Source organism: Dermacentor andersoni, chromosome 9 (genome assembly GCF_023375885.2).
Source record: "Dermacentor andersoni chromosome 9, qqDerAnde1_hic_scaffold, whole genome shotgun sequence".
Classification (NCBI taxonomy): Eukaryota; Metazoa; Arthropoda; class Arachnida; order Ixodida; family Ixodidae; genus Dermacentor; species Dermacentor andersoni.
This window is the reverse complement of record NC_092822.1, coordinates 73,219,549-73,235,534: the sequence shown is the minus strand read 5'-3', so window position 1 is coordinate 73,235,534 and position 15,986 is coordinate 73,219,549. Positions and strand designations below refer to the sequence as shown.

The following is a 15,986-nucleotide window of genomic DNA, read 5'->3' as shown; positions in this document are numbered from 1 at the left end:
CTTAGGCACCTTGTACCGCTACCTATGCGTGTAAAGGATCCGTTCGTATCAATCTCTTCGCAGCTATCTTTCAACTGATCCTCTATTGCAGATGTTTTAAGCACGTAGTGCCATCTAGAGGCTGCAGAGTAACTAGAAAAACTGATACAATTTAGTCTTAAAAGATGGCGCAAGGTTCCCGTGGCGGCGTATGGTCCACGGAGTTATCTTTACAGAAGAAAATAAACTTGTTTCGAGATTTCATCAACAAAGGATACATATATATATAAGGGCCCCAAAAGCCCGTTGAGCTTTAGCCCACCACTATTGCCAAAGAAAAACAAAGCTCTCCGCCTATGACTCATCCTGTCAATATTCATCCGAACTACTTACCGCAGCCAGCTGTTCTTTATTGTTTCGAAGAATAATGTTACAGAAGGTAGATATACCGCCTCGTGCCATCTGCGTGCAAAGGAACCAGTTCAACGTTCAAACAATCGTTGCATACGTCTCCTCGCAGCAACAAATATACTCGCATTCGCGAGCATAATTCCTGCAGGGAAGCTTTCTTGGTCTTTCTGCCCAGAATCGGGTGCGTCTGCACGGTCATTTTCTCGCCGAGTAATTACAACTTATCTTTGAAACATTGCATACTTGTAGACTGCATCGATCGCATGTAAAGAAATTAGAGGGAAAGTGTTGTGGAGGTAGAGGAAGGCGAGGAAAGTTTGCGTGCGGTGGCCGCAAATGAACCAGATTAAAGAGGATTGCGTAAGAGGTAACGAAGATAATTATGGACAGTTCCCACCATTTTATCCACAACACTACGGCAGGGAGGGCAGTAGAAAGGGTGAAAGGCTAGCTGCGCGCGTGCGGCGACTCCTACAGATCGGTAGCGCGCTCTGATGTCCGCCCCTGTCATATGTCCCGCACTCCTCCGGCCTGTCCGAAAGTGTGCATTGATGTTCTAGTACCATCTGCGGGCTGTACATTAACAATTTGTGCCCTTACAAGTTGTACTCGGTTGTCGTCATATATCTCCTTCAGCCGCTTCACGAAATTATCGTCTATGAGTTTGAGCTTGAGAATATGCCCTAATAATTCCCCGTCTACGTTGTCATAGGCCCCTGTCATATCTAGAAATGCTATCCATAGAGGCCCAGTTTGAGCCACTGAAACCTGTATGCAATGAGCTAGTAGAAACATATCATCCTCCAAGCATCTGCCTCTGTCTGAACCCATTCTGTAGTTCCTCGAACACATCATTTTTCTGCCTACACGCAACGGTAGTTCTAATTTCATGTCTTGCATTGCCGCTTTCTATATCACAAACGATACTGTAAGTGTCCTGTAAAAGCTCGTCTTATCCATATCACGTTTGCCTTTGTAAACAAGGTTTTTCTTCTTTTCACGCAATCTAACCGCAATATTCTTCTTTCTAATAACTTGCTCTGCAGCATTAGTCCGCAGTGTCGCGCTCATTGGACAGAAGTTGTTGATTAGCTGTATTGGGAAATTATTGGATGCTGCAGCTGTGTTATTAGCAACATCTTCTTCTACTTTGCTTCTGCTACAATGTTTCGATGCTAAATCTTGATCTCGGACTTCCCCGTTACTGTTGGAACTGTTTGAGTCGGAAATAAGCTTTCTTTCGTGCCGAAGTTACCCCTAATAACGACAGTGATGTACCTAAACGCATTGTTTACTTTCAAGATGTTAGCGTCTTCTTCCCTCATATCCGTTCTTTCGCCCATGGCACGCCATGTTGCTTTTGTCAGAGCGACCACAAAAATGAAGCAACTTCGTCGCAAAAGATGGCGCGACGCTCCCGTGCGGGCGCCCGTTTCGCGGGATTATTTGTAGAGACGAAAACAAACTGTTCTCAAGACCACGCGAACAAACGACATGTATATCAATGTGGAAGGGTTCCAAAAGCTCTTCGAGGTTCAGCCCACCACCGCGCTTCAAAGAAAATGGAAACCCCCCGCCTATGACTCATCCTGCCATGATGTTCAGCAAACTACTTTGTGCGGCAAGCTGTTCTTTATCGTTTCAAAGATTAACGTTACAGAACGAACATTTACTTTCTGGCGCCGGCTGTGTTCCAAGTAGCCAGCTCGGAGTTCAAACAATGGTTGCACGACTAACCTCTCCGTAACAAATATACGCGCCTTCAAGAGCATAATTCCTCTAGGGAAGCTTTTTTTATATTTGTGCTGAGATTCTGGCGCACCTGCTCAGTCATTTCCTCGCCGTATAATTACGGCTTTTACAGGAGACATTGCATGCTTGTGAACTGGAACTATCGCATGTAAAGAAATTATAGGGAGTGGTGTGTTGTAGAGGTTGGCTGGGAGCGATTAGAAGAATGTGGCAAAAAAAAAAAAAAAAATGAGGACAGGCGAGGAAAGGGTGCGCGCGGTGGCCACAAATGAACCAGATTAAAGCGCATTTCACAAAAGGTAATGAAATGTCGTTATGGTCAGTTTGCACCATTTTTGTTCTTAGCACTACGGCACGGACGACAGTAGAAGTGGTGAAAGGATACCTGCGCGTGCGTTACGCCTGTAGCTATAGGCGTCATCTATGTGTACGTTCGATCAGTTCTCTATCCTGCCCGAAATTGTTGACAGATGTTCAAGTACCACCCGTGGGCAAAACACTAATATGGAAGTCCCATGGCTTTCTACTTTTTGTGACAGTCCACTTCTCTTTCTTTTTCTATCAAGACTCGAGACAGTGGGGTACACTGAGGTGAGGTGTATGGAAAACGAAAGTGGCAACATGAGCTTGAAGTTTGGCAACAGGAATTGCGAACGTACATCCTCGCCGGTATGAGCCATCAGTAGTGCGTCTCATGGAGACATGAAATGGTAACTACATTGCATTTTAATTTCACTTGTTATAACGATGGTGCGATATGGGGGTAATACGACAGCAAGTTGATACCACACACTATTTGATAATGATGAAGACAATATTGATGAACCACACACCTGAGACAGACAAATTGACATACTGATGAAAATGACGTACGCAGGCGCTGATGTAAATCCTTTTCCCGTATGCGTGAATTCGTCTGTTTTAAGTGTGCTTATTCATCACTATCGTGCCTGAACAACTGGCTCATCAGTATCTATTAAAATGGACATGCTCTGAAAAACTTCGCTTCACAAGACGGTGGACTGGTGATAGGCGATTGCCGCTAAGTGATTTAGGTCGTCAATGAAACGGTTTTAAAAGATAAGACCAAATGGCGCTGGGATTTACAAAATTTTTTTAAATAAAACCCTAAAGTTCTATTTTAGCACGTAATAAATTTTACTACTAGGTTCTTGCAAGAATTAGCTGCTTCAACGGGCATTTGAGCGAATGAAGGGGTCATGACGAATGGCACGTTGAGTCTCCTTTAATAACCACACCCTGCACGCATCGCAGGTGGCAGACACAAGGGACGGAGCTTCCTCACAGACAATAGCACCTAAGACGTCAGACAATCGGAAAGAGGTTTAGCTTACAGGAGATACAGAAACGTCGACCTGAGCTCGTGTGCCTCAGTCTGTTGCTCAGCACTGAGGAAGAGGGAAAAGCAATGGAAGTATTTGGGCGGGTGATGATGAGAAAAGTTAATATGTATGTATAGTAAACGAAAAAAAAGCAGTCGCGTGGGCGTACGTCCGCGAGTGAGCCAATGAGCGTAAAAAATGCTATTCCCATTTAATCTATGCCGATTCCAGGCTCGTTTACAGATGATTTAAACGAAGCCGAAGCCACTTGGAACGGTGAATCAGGAAAAGACACGCGCATTGGGCTTTGGTGACGAATGCACCCAACAGCTGTGTAATAAATACCACACAACGCAAGTGAGCGTGCGTGCGCCAATATATTTCTCTTTTTGTTTGCAAGTGAGAAATATGCGTGCGACTTTGGCCATGAGAACAAAAAATAAACTTGTGTTGATCTGACGCACCTAGGGACTCAGTCGTGCGAATGATATTACAGGCAGCTGGTTATGGTACATTCGATGAACTTCTACAAAATGTTCTCACGTTGAACTATGTCTGAGTTTAAATCCTGTGTTTCTGTGTGGGACGCAATCACAGTGAACCTGAGTTAACGCGACAGCGCGTGTCCGTGACGATAGCAACAAGACGAACGACCGAAGCCATGTGAACGAGCGGCATTAAGGGGCGAGATGGCTAACGAATACAAAATTTCAAATCTCACGTGCGGCAAGACGTGATATCGCTTGCAAGACAAGCGGGTGTCCAGGCGGTGAAAGATTAGCGCAATCTGAAGCCCCTTTCTTTTTATCACCACATTGAAGAGTGGTGTGGCGCACCCTGCGCCTTTGGCGCTTCCATAGTGGAATTCGGTGCAGCATTGTCCTACTCGAACGGTGCGTTCCCCAGGAAAGAGCAGGCCTGGATGTTTGATTAGGCGGCCTCGTAGTAGCGGGAAGCGCCGGGAAAGTCTGGTGCGAACTTGGGGAGCAACGAGGAAGTCGCGCGTCGCAGCCTTGCGTTCGGAAATTAACGGTCGCGGGAAACTTGCGTTCCGAACGCTGTTTGAACGGTTGCGAGCAGCACACGGTGTTCCGATTCCGAGCTACGGGTACCTTCGTACGCATAACACCTGGCTCGAGCAGATGTAGGACAAGAAAATCATAGTTGAGAGTCGAATCACGAATCGCGGCATCACGAATACGAGCATGCGGCCATCGTCCCAAGTTAGTAGACAACTTGGTTCGTTGAGTTCGTGTAAGTTCATGTCAGGCCCCGAGTGCATGTATGTGTATGCCTGATATTAATTTATGCCATTCGTGTCATGCATGTCATGACATTCATGGCGATCATGTCGTAGCTTGGCATACAGATATGTCATGATATGCAATCATGGCACTCCTGCCCATCGTGTTATGACATGCATGCCATTACGTGTTATAGATGTCATTTGTACATGCCATTACAGACGTATTTGAGTACACCAAGTAAAACGAAAGCACGCTGTTTAACTCAATTCATTAATGCCATGCCATCTATGTCACGAGAACATTGTCCTTCTTGTCCGGTTTATTTTTACCAGACATGCATCAGGATGTTTATGGCATAAATGAAACGAAATGACAACCATTGCATGACACGCATCTCATGACGAGAGTGCCATAAATGACACAAATGACATGTACTGATGACATCATGATCGTTTCTTTACCTGGATATGAATCAGAATATGTGTGACGAGAAATGCGTGCATGACATGACAAGAATGGCGCGGCATGACATGTCTTGTAATTTTTGTCATGTCAGGACGTACACTTCTTGTAATCGAATTCGTAGTGTTGATGTCATCACTTGCACGTCATTCACGTTATGATATACAAGCCATTTTGTTCCTGTCAGGTCATGCACGTATGTCATGCCATTTATAGTCAGATATAGACCGAGTGAAAGGAACGATCAAGACAGCATTGCTCCATTCGCATCAGTGATGTCATAACACACATGCCATGATAAGCAAGTAATGTCACTGATGCCGTGACATGACTGGGCACACATGTCTTCTCATTCATGTTCTCACACGCGAGACGCGTAATCTATGTCATTCAGGTCATGACATTTACGTCATGTCATTTTATCCATGTCAAGTCATGCGTGCATGTCATTTATGTCCTGATATATATTGAATTAAAGAAACAACCACGATAGAATCGCAGCATTCCGAGCATTTATGTCACGACACGCATGTCATGACAATCATGCGATGTCATGACATGATATGCGCATGCATGTATTGTCACTGATATCATGACGCATACGACGCGTAATGCCACGGTGTGGTCCTGCTGCACTATTTCTATTATCTGAGCCACGTTTTGTTCAATCCTTGAGCCGTCCCTGTCTCGCGCTGACTTCAACCGAAGTCCTCCCCAAAACGCCTTACAACCTGTGCTGTATTCCTATAATTGTTCACATTGCGATCCATCCGAAACGCTATGCGACATGGTATGGGCTTGCGCAAGCACACAAGCACTCACATACATACCACGCCATGCCTCACGACAGTGGTAGGCAGCGATGTCCAGCTCCGACACGTCGGACCAGGTCCACCTGGTTAACCGCGCGACAAGGGCAGCTAAGGCTGCTGGACTCCTCGACTGACGGGACCACCAACTGCAGAGCGATGGAGCTGCCTACGCTCGTGTGTTTTTTAGTATCAAGTTTATTCTCTCCCCCCCCCCCCCCCAAAAAAAAAAAAAAAAAAACGAGCTCCTTGTGCCACTCAAACACTCGTACTCATAATAATGTATCCTTGCCGTAAGAGTCACCAAGACGCTAATACCGCTATGTGGCCGTCTTAACAAGGATCACATAGAATTTAAAACGCAAGTCCGCATCGACACAGTCCCTCAAGGGGGAATACTCTAATCACTAGCAGTGATAGATAATGGCGATGAATATTCTGTATTGATGGCCCCTTTGAAATGGGGTGAAGCCAAATAGGTACCTAGCCTGCTTGATTTATTCAGGTGTGCTATACAGGTTTTTATTACAAACTTTTTGTATAAATCTCCGAATTTTTTTCCCTTTAAACATCTCCATCAATGTTGCGCGGCTACCGATGCTGCAACAGATCCGTTCGTGTGAATCTTGTTCTTGCTTCTTTCTCACCAATACTCTGATCGTCTCTTGCTTATCTCGATTGCTGACCGCCTGATACTTCCGTTCATTTCAAATACAAGCGCTTCAGTAAGGTGTACGTTACCAAAGGGCCTCACTAGGTGAATGCCTTCCGATTACATTAGGGTGCACTGAGTGGTGTCCGGATTTTCACTGCAGCACACACACTTCTCATCTTGTTGCTAATATTTCCACGTATATTTTTTCTGTCCTTAGCCAACCAGCTCGAGCCTAATATAGCAAGGCACTGCCCCTTCTCTTTTTTTTTTACAGATTTTCCTCTCCATTTTCTAGCTTCCTATTCTTACAAATCTCCGTGGTCCTATTGTTTCTATTCTTTGCATCGTATTCGTTCTGTAGCTTTTCTTCACTTTCTTTCTGATGACTCCTGGTTGAAATTTGCACTTTCAATTACCCTGTACATGGCTGCCAACTCTCTCGACCTCTTCATCCATTCTATGCTTCTGCCGTTGAGGTTCTGCACTTTAGCCGCCAATTAATTTTGATACATGTTAATGAGTCTTTCTTCAAAACAAATTTTGCTCTGCGCTTCTCGGAGTTCGAAAGAGGCCCAACCAGTCTCAACCTGCACTGCGTCATTTGTAGTTTTACCGTGGGCTCCCAAAGCCAACCAGCTTATCGACCTTAGGCTAACTTCCAACCATGACAAGATATCAGACTTCAAGCACACATTGACACTTGCGAATGTTAGCGTTGCACCATTACTCGTTTACAGACTCCATGCTGTGCCTCATATTTATTGTGGCCACAAAGTGCTCACTGCTTCATTATTGCTGCATTCCATTTACCCTTTACTTTTCGATGATATTTTCAGATGTTTGAGTAAGTCTTCCCTTTGTTTATATATAAGCCAAAATATTTAAATTGTTTGATGGGACGTGACGGTCATTATCGTCATAGACTAGCAGGCGGTTTGTCGCCTCTTTCTGGGGGAAAGAATTAGCAGGACCGCACTCAACTTCATCAAGAACCAAGACATCCCTGAAACGTACATTGTCTGGACCCGGGGATACGCATACTTAGTGGGAAAACAAGTAGCTCATGCTGCCGCCTGAAAACATGTACGCCGGGCAACCCCACCAGACGATTGTCAGCCTCCAGACCACAATGAAATGATAAAAAGAAAATACTACAACATTCTAGAACACAACATCAAGAACAGCAGGAATATCCGTTACCACACATCAAGCTTAACAGAGAAGCCGTCAGAATACTCCGACTTCAAATAGGCAATTGCCTCCACAGCCCTCAACCACACGCGATATACCCCTCAACATTTACGAGGGACTGCCAAATGTGTGAACACCAAACACTCTTTACCACTTGGTGTAGGAATGCAAAGAGAACCCACGGGCAACGCCTATCCAAGCACTAGCACTAGACCAGTGGGAATCATTACTGACAAGCCAAAGACATGTGGACCAGCTACGGCTGGTGAACTGGCCCAGGCTATCAGCATAGGGCCAAGGCTACCTTGAATAGGATGGCCGCCCACCCACGGGCATGAACAGCTTGTTCTTCAAAAGATTTATTCACTCACTTCAGTATGGGTATGACTTGTTCTTATATTGACAGCACGTAATTACCTGTCTCCTCATTAAATATAATGCTCCATTTCTCTGTGATAAACTTAAAGTTAAGCTTGCCACAGATATTAGCAAGTGTCTATAGATGTCGCGTATTGTCCGCTACTAGCACTTTGTAGTCCGCTTACATCAGTCCTGGGACCTTCTGTTGCTGTCCATAATGCATGTAGGATAAAACAAACCATAATTCACTTCTTTGCAATTGTGTTTCTGTGACCTTAACATAAAAAGTGAACAGCAATGGAGACAGAGGACATCCTTGTGATAGTCCTTTGTGAATTTACAGCACTTCATTTGATTTTCGGCCAACATAGTCGTTATATTATAACCGTCATCTCATTTTCATCACGTTGTAGTCCTCATACCACCTTCGATGCTCTTTCGACGTCGTTCGTTTTCTTTTGTCATTCCATTGTCGTGGCTACGTAACTTTGGTTCATGGCTACATTCCTGAGCGAATGTTATAGTAACGTGTAAGGATACCAGAGAATAGTGTATGGCCATGTAACCGAAGGAACGTAAATATTACACAGAGCACTACAGAGTTTCAAGTACAAGTGTCTTCAGTAATACGGCGGGTCGCTACATTGCTTGAATTTTAGTCCCATTACTGTCGCCAGTCATCGTGAGATCGGTTCAGCGGCTATTTTTTCTTTCTTGGCTACCCCATCATACTACAATGCTAATCAAGTTCTTTTTTTTTTGTAAACATTACTACAATAACCTAACTACTATAACCTGACCCATCGGCGGACTTATGGAGACGGTTATATGCCTTTAAACAAACCTGGATATCACATCCTTCTGATCGACTGCTGTGGTCGAGAAATCGAAGCAAATGCTGATCTTTTCGCTATTTATATTTTGTGTATCAATCATCAGCTAACAACACTGTCCATGAGACGCGCTCTTCTGCCGGGAGCTACAGCTCGGTGCACTTTTGCGAGAATCTCACCGGTGAATGGCTTAGGCGCAGGACGCCATCTTTGGCCTGCGGCCCAGAGGGCACGCCGGCTGTCATTATCAATGCTTATGGCAGTATCTTCGTTCCTCCGCTAGTGGTCTATACAAAACACCTAAATACGCCCGTCGACGGCCTCATCAGAAGGAGCCAGGCACCATACCATCATCTATTCAAGACACCCCTCCCACCTTCCCCCTTTAAATGGAGACGAGGTATTTCCAAATGCCGGATGGGTGGCAAGAGACATAAGGTCAGATGGAAATTACGGAAGAAAAAATCTAATGGGGCCTATTAACGGTGCTGCAATTACCATTCGAGCAATATGGCGCCAGGACGCATTTACGACGGCATGTTTATTTAACATCTTGAGTGGTCAATTTGACCATTCCTTTGCGTCGACTATACGCGAATAAGACGCGGAAGCAATGATGCAGAAGGAATGACATGGATAGAATGACAACGGCGGTGTGATGACGATGGCATGAAGACAATGGGATGACGATTCTTTAATGATTACGGAGGTGTAACGACGAGATGATGACAATGGGGTGATGACGAGTGTGTGACGACGATAGCGTGAAGACGACCGCATGACGAGAAGCAGATGGCGAACCTGGAATGAAGACAATGGCATGACCACAAGCGTTTGACGATCACTATATTACAACGTATGCATGATACCAACTGCCTGACGACACAAAGGACGACAATGGCATGGCAATGCCGCATAATTACGTAATGAAGAAATTGCGGTCACTGACAAAGTCAAGGTGAAAATAACACAGAGACGTCTCGGGACCCGTACGGGTCCCGAAACTTCTCTGTGTTATTTTCACCTTGGCTGGTCAGTGACCACAATTTCTTAATCATCATGATAAATGACCAGACGAGCTTTCGTCGAACTCTTGACTACATAATCACGTAATATTTAATGGCGATAGCACGATGACGGTAGAATGAAGAAGACGTTGATGGATGGATGAAAGTGGTATCGCGGCCGCTGGATGAAGGAAATATTATGAGGAGCACTGTGTGACAACCATGACGTGACGCAAGTCGCATGAGGAAGTTATAATGGCGACGGTGGAACGACGCGACGACATACAAAGGTGGTATGACAATGAATGTATGTGACGACTGGATGACGACGATGACATGATAACGGTATGAGGAAAATGGAATGACGATGTGTATATAAAACAGTGGCGTGCAAACGTCTGCATCACGAAGTTTGCATGACGAAGATGGCGTGATGACACCATGACAAGAGGCGGATGACAAAGTTGGAGTGACGACGTTGGTACGACAGCGGGTACATAATAGCGACTGTTTGACGATGACGATATGAAGACTAGTATGGGGACGACTGTGACGGTGACGGCATCAGGACGACGGCATGGAGAGAGTGGAATGACGAAGATAGAATCACGACAATGGAGCCACCGCACGACCTCACGATCATGGTACGATCACGAATGCGTGACGGTTATGGTATGACGACGAAGCAATCATGAAGATGGCATGACAATAGTATAACGACAATGGGATCAACACGAATGTATGTCTACAATAGCGTGACGATGACGGAATGATAAGAGTCAAATGATGGAGCTGAAGTAAAGACGATGAAACAAATACTACGGCATCACGACGGCAGACGAACGTTCGCATGACGTGAACGGCACGACGACATTCAATGAACTAAAGCTGGACTGATGATGATACAGCAAACACTACGGCATCACCACGAACACATACACAGTGTGCTAAGCCATTACAAGACTTCGTCCACTAGGTCAGGGTAAAAGGCGTGACGACGTCGGCATGACGAGAGTCAGATCCCAAAACTAGAATGACGACAATAAAACAACCTGGAAGACATAACATCACGACCACTAGCACAAACAGTGACACAAGCTGGTAGACAACTTGGGTCACTGGGTTGACGTAGGAGGATAATATATATATATTTCCTTGGTTATGTGAAATATAAATAGGGCAACTCACTCAGCTAATAAGAACTGATATTTGGGTAAATTTGTGACTCGATGTAAAGAGCAAAACGAACAAGGACACAAGAAAGGAACACGAGAAAGGACGAGCGCTATCATACAACTTAAAGAGGACACCGTGGCTTCCTCACATAACTCCGGAGCACCCGAAAAAGCAAGGATTGAGAATATCTACAAAGCTACCGCTTGCAATGCAAGCCAGAAGCGCAATGTTTGCGAGGCGCTCCTTGTGTCATTTTCAGCCCTTTGCGAAAGGTAGGTAGGTATCTTACTTTCTTGCGTCAGCTTAATAATAGCAAATAACGCGTGCCCGCTATGGGAATCCGAATTCTGCGGTGGAGAACAGCAGCTCGATGCTCTAGATGAGGCCGCGATCGTACACAGAATTTTCACGCTGCATAGCGAGCCAGTTGTTGAAGCAAAACAATCCCATCAGGCTGATTTCTCATCCCTGGTTTCCGTCACTGGCTCATCCCTGGTTTCCCTTTCATGTAGGGTCGGTCGAGGGTGCTCCTCAGAACTTCCATCAGTCCGCTCACGAGGCTGCGGGCGAGCTCACCGACCACGCTTTGAATGTAAAAAGTGCCGACTGCCCTCCCCACTACGGCCACAGGGACGCTCCCGCTACTTATAAAGGGGTTATGAAATTCTTCTACACGTCTAGAAGGGTCTTGCCACCCCTTCACTCCAAGTTCAATAGGGCGCAAGCCATTTTTCGTGGACTATTACACACCGGCACATATGCGTGTCTGGCCGTTCTACACGAAGCTTACGCTGCCGTATATCGTGACGAAGCCTGCCCGTCCTGCACGCAGATCTCCATTCTAGTGCACATGTTCTAGGAGTGCGGGTGGAGATACGCCAAGTTCAGCAAGGAGGAGTGGGACTCGCTTCTCCGTAGCTCCGTGCTAGACAAGCAAATCCTGGCTGTCCGGCGTGCCCGTGACCAGGCCCCTGGGCTAGGCCTGCCGGTCCCGACGTGGGACTAGCAAGGTGCGCGACGAGTTCGCGCGTCCTCGCCTGAACTGCAATAAAGTTATTTCACTCACTCACTCAGTTCAACCTCTCAGCACTTGGCCATTTCCTTGTCTTCTTTCCTCCCGAGACCTCCCAATTGGGGGTTTATACCCTACGTTACGACTGCAAATGCCCCCCCCCCCCTTGCCACCCTCCCCCACCGAGGCTTTCATTAGTAGCGTTACCAAAATATACCGCTATTTTGCATGTCTCAAAAGCCAGACTCCCAGACTCGCGAGTGACGCGCAGTCAACGTGGCGGCCAAACGACGATAAAGCCAAGTAGACGCAGCATTATGCTTTGCTCATAGAGTTTCATACCGCTATTTAGAGACTCTATGACTTTGCTCGATTGACTCGGCAGCTGAGCAAGTACAGCGTTCTAGCTTTACGGGCGCTGGCCGGAATATTTCCCTGCTTCAGCTTGCCGCAAACGAGAATTCCAGCCGCTTTCAGTTTCATACAGAAGCGAGGCTATACAGACAGTGTGACAGTATATCGGCCTGCCAGAAATTTCACCGCTCGAAACACCGAGAACCGACGAAAACATACCAGACGCCAGAAAGCTCTCGTGCCATAGCACTCGCGTCCCACAAGGGGGCGCAGAAGATGAACGCGGCGCGCGTTCCGAATCCTGGTCACGCGGAGCCATTTTCCTCGTGGAGACCTACGTGCCAGAACTTGAGGAGCTCGCGCCACTTCGGGTACGTTCCAAACTTCTAAAGTCTGTCCGATGTGGGAGTGTGACTAAGATTATCTCTTGCTCGTGCCAAGGCAGGTCTCGTCGCGCTGAACTTGGTCCCCCGGCAAGCTAACCGAAAGAAACCGCCACGGTGACAGTCCTCGGCGAAGCCCGATCTATGCGTTGGAGGCGAGAACCACGACGTGCGTCAGTTTCGCAGCCGAGGACCCACAAGAGCGCGCATGTGCGCATGGCGACTGCGGATCGACCGTGGATTTCAGGTTAGATCTTAGTTCGGAACTTTCTTAGAACGCAGCGCTAGGCGTGCATACGTCGCACGCATAAATTTGGGCGAATTTCGGAATTGGTGTAGTAGAATACGTGGCCGGACACGGCGCGTCTCAGCGCAAGGGATTTTTTACGCCTTATACAGAGCGCCAATACTCACTGCAGGGCCATCACAGGTGTGGGCGGGACATTTCTGCTAATTCTTTACAGTCACGTAGGCGAACTATGGTTATCCAACTTCTTCGGCTTTTTCTTCGGGCTTGGCGTCGCTGTGCAGAAAAGTAGACGCAGAGCGGCATCCCCGTCTTCATCTTGCGCAAACATCATCGTTGGCGTTAGATGGAAGTATTTCGGAAAGGAAGAGCTGGTGTATGTTGCTCTAATGTTTGTTTATCCATCTATTCATTTTTCTTTTTGTTCTTTTGCGCTAGCTGTTTCCGTTTATTGAAGATGAAAGCATGCCAGCTACCAGATGTATTAAAATAGATTACTTAGATTTGCGCGCATGTTAAAGCACATCATATGGCCGAAATTAATCCCGAGGTCCACACTAAGGCTGCCTCTGAATGAATATGCGGATTTGCACCGTAAAGCCTGAAAATTCTTTTTTTGGCGTCTGCGTCGAGCCAAAGCGGCCGTAAAGCAGTGTTATGAATGAGAAGAACAAGTAACGAAATTTTTTCCTTCCCTGTAGGTGAAAACGCGCAGCAAGACACCATCATTGTGATTGGTGAACTTTATGAAGAAGAAAACCCTAAGAAATCTTATAGCCACTACATAGGGTGTTGTTGGAAACGCGCAGTAAGACCAGGGTCATTTGATACTTACCATCTGGTCACAAAACTTTACCGAATGTTTCCCATAAGGACAGAAGCTGGCGTCAGAGGTACTGGCGTACGTAGAAGGGGCCTAATTCTAGTCGAGTCCAGAAGTTTTCAGGAAGAAAAAAAAAAAAAAAACATTACGGAGATATATGCAAGAACGCTAGTATGAAACGCATGTATAGCATACCTGAGTTGCCCATACGGCTAGGTGACTATTTCTCCCGGGAACCGTTTCAAAGCGCATGCAAATCAATCATGATCACGATCATCATAATCATACAGCGCCAGATTGCCATGCTACGCGATCATGCAAATCTTTCGCGGAGAAAGGCGGCTCTGCGACATTTACTTAAGCCTGTTTGCAGAGTGAAAATGGGATGGGAACTTTCGGAAAAAATAATTTAACGTGCAATGCATTTGTGCTTAAAATATACACGGCACCATTGAATGATTGACGTAGTCCCCCTCCCCTAGTAGCCTTCCTTGCACAAACTGTTTAAATCGGCTGCTTCTATTCGACTTTGTCGAGTTAGACACATTAGTTGTACTTGTTTAGCCAGTTCAGTTAGTTATTAGTTGATTAGTAATTTTAGTTAGGAAATTGTATTTGCTTAGTTATGGTAGGTAGATAATTAGATTATTAGCGAATAGTTTCGTTAGTTGTTTTAGATAAATTATCCAAGCAACTGCTCAACTTTATTAGTTTAGATAAAGCTTGAGTTTGCTGGTTAATTAGGTAGTTGAGTTACTTTTCTTAGTTACCTTAATTATTCATTTAGTTATTCAGTAAGGTAATTAGTTATTTATAGTTATATTTGGTTATATAGTATAGCCATTGTTTATTTAAATTAGAAAAGTTAGGTATTGGATATTTGGCTCAGTCAGCTTTGGTAGTTATTTATGTTCGGTATTACCAAGCTTAGTTAATTAGCTATTTTACTTAGTTCAGTTCACTATTACTTTTGGAATTACGTTTAGTTAATTAGTACCTTTTGATTTTTTCTTTGTACAATCAGTAAGGTTAGTTAAGTAACGTTGTAACTTGACCGACACGCAGGAACGCTTGAAATGTTGGGCATTGTCACTACGACGAAGCATGCTGTCACTTTACGGAAAGACATGCACATTGCAAGAACGGAAACACGAGTAGCTAAAAAGCAGCAAGGCCGGCCCTTCACGCATAATTACATGAGAGCGCGGGCTTAACTTATTCTGTAGCTTGTTGCTAACGACTGAGTAGTTCCAAGTGTACCTTCTCAATTACGAAATTAGGTCGTTGTTACGAATGAAGGTGAGACTGGAAAGAAGCAAGGTGTTGTAGTTTAGAAATAGTCCACGTTTGAATATCTGGACGCTGTACAAAAAAGAGGGAGGCAATTTCACGTTGTGCCGACAATATTCGCAGGCCTATAATGGCAATAGACCCTTGCGCAAAAGCGAGCGTACGCACTGAACGCATGTGGCGTCAGTCGGGCGTCTGCTCCGATGCATTTCTACGCAACGTTCTAAGAATGTTGCTTCTACCTGCGCCAGCTCCGCTGTGCGTACCCCGTGAGCGCTACATATTGGCTACACGAAACGCTACCGTAGCGGGCCAGTTACGTGACAGTTACGCGTCACTTTCGTGACCAGATGAAGAGTTAGACTGCTTTACCAGAGCGTCTACGGTCTGCCCCGCTCAGACCTGCGTGTCCTAAGAATTTGCACACAGCCGCTCAGGTACACAAAAGCGTCTGTCCACAACGCTGGTACTCGCAGTGGAACCCAGAACGCTGCCCACCTTCCACTACAAAATCAGTTGATCGGATTGATGTCCGTGTCACGAGGGTTAAATTTGGCGTCCCTTCGAGCAAGTGAGCATCAGCGCACTGAGTGTAACTGTGGCGGCGTACTGCTACACGAGAAAAGGAAGTGTCCTTTGCATTTGACGGCCC

The 15,986-nt window shown here is 45.8% G+C and overlaps 1 protein-coding gene across 6 annotated transcripts in view; it reads left to right on the top strand.

The window, feature by feature from the left end:
* The first annotated feature begins 468 nt into the window (after window positions 1-468).
* LOC129384091 (uncharacterized) overlaps window positions 469-15,986 on the top strand; it is a 165,340-nt gene continuing 149,822 nt past the window's right edge. For 2 of the 6 annotated variants that reach the window (XR_011890026.1, XR_008611866.2), the window contains exons 1-2: window positions 12,769-12,962; window positions 13,037-13,221. The gene's annotated coding sequence lies outside the window, so the exon portion shown is untranslated. Of the gene's footprint in view, window positions 572-12,765; window positions 12,963-13,036; window positions 13,222-15,986 lie in introns of those variants that run through there. The other 4 variants (XR_008611864.2, XR_008611865.2, XR_008611863.2 and 1 more) reach the window with 4 other exon arrangements.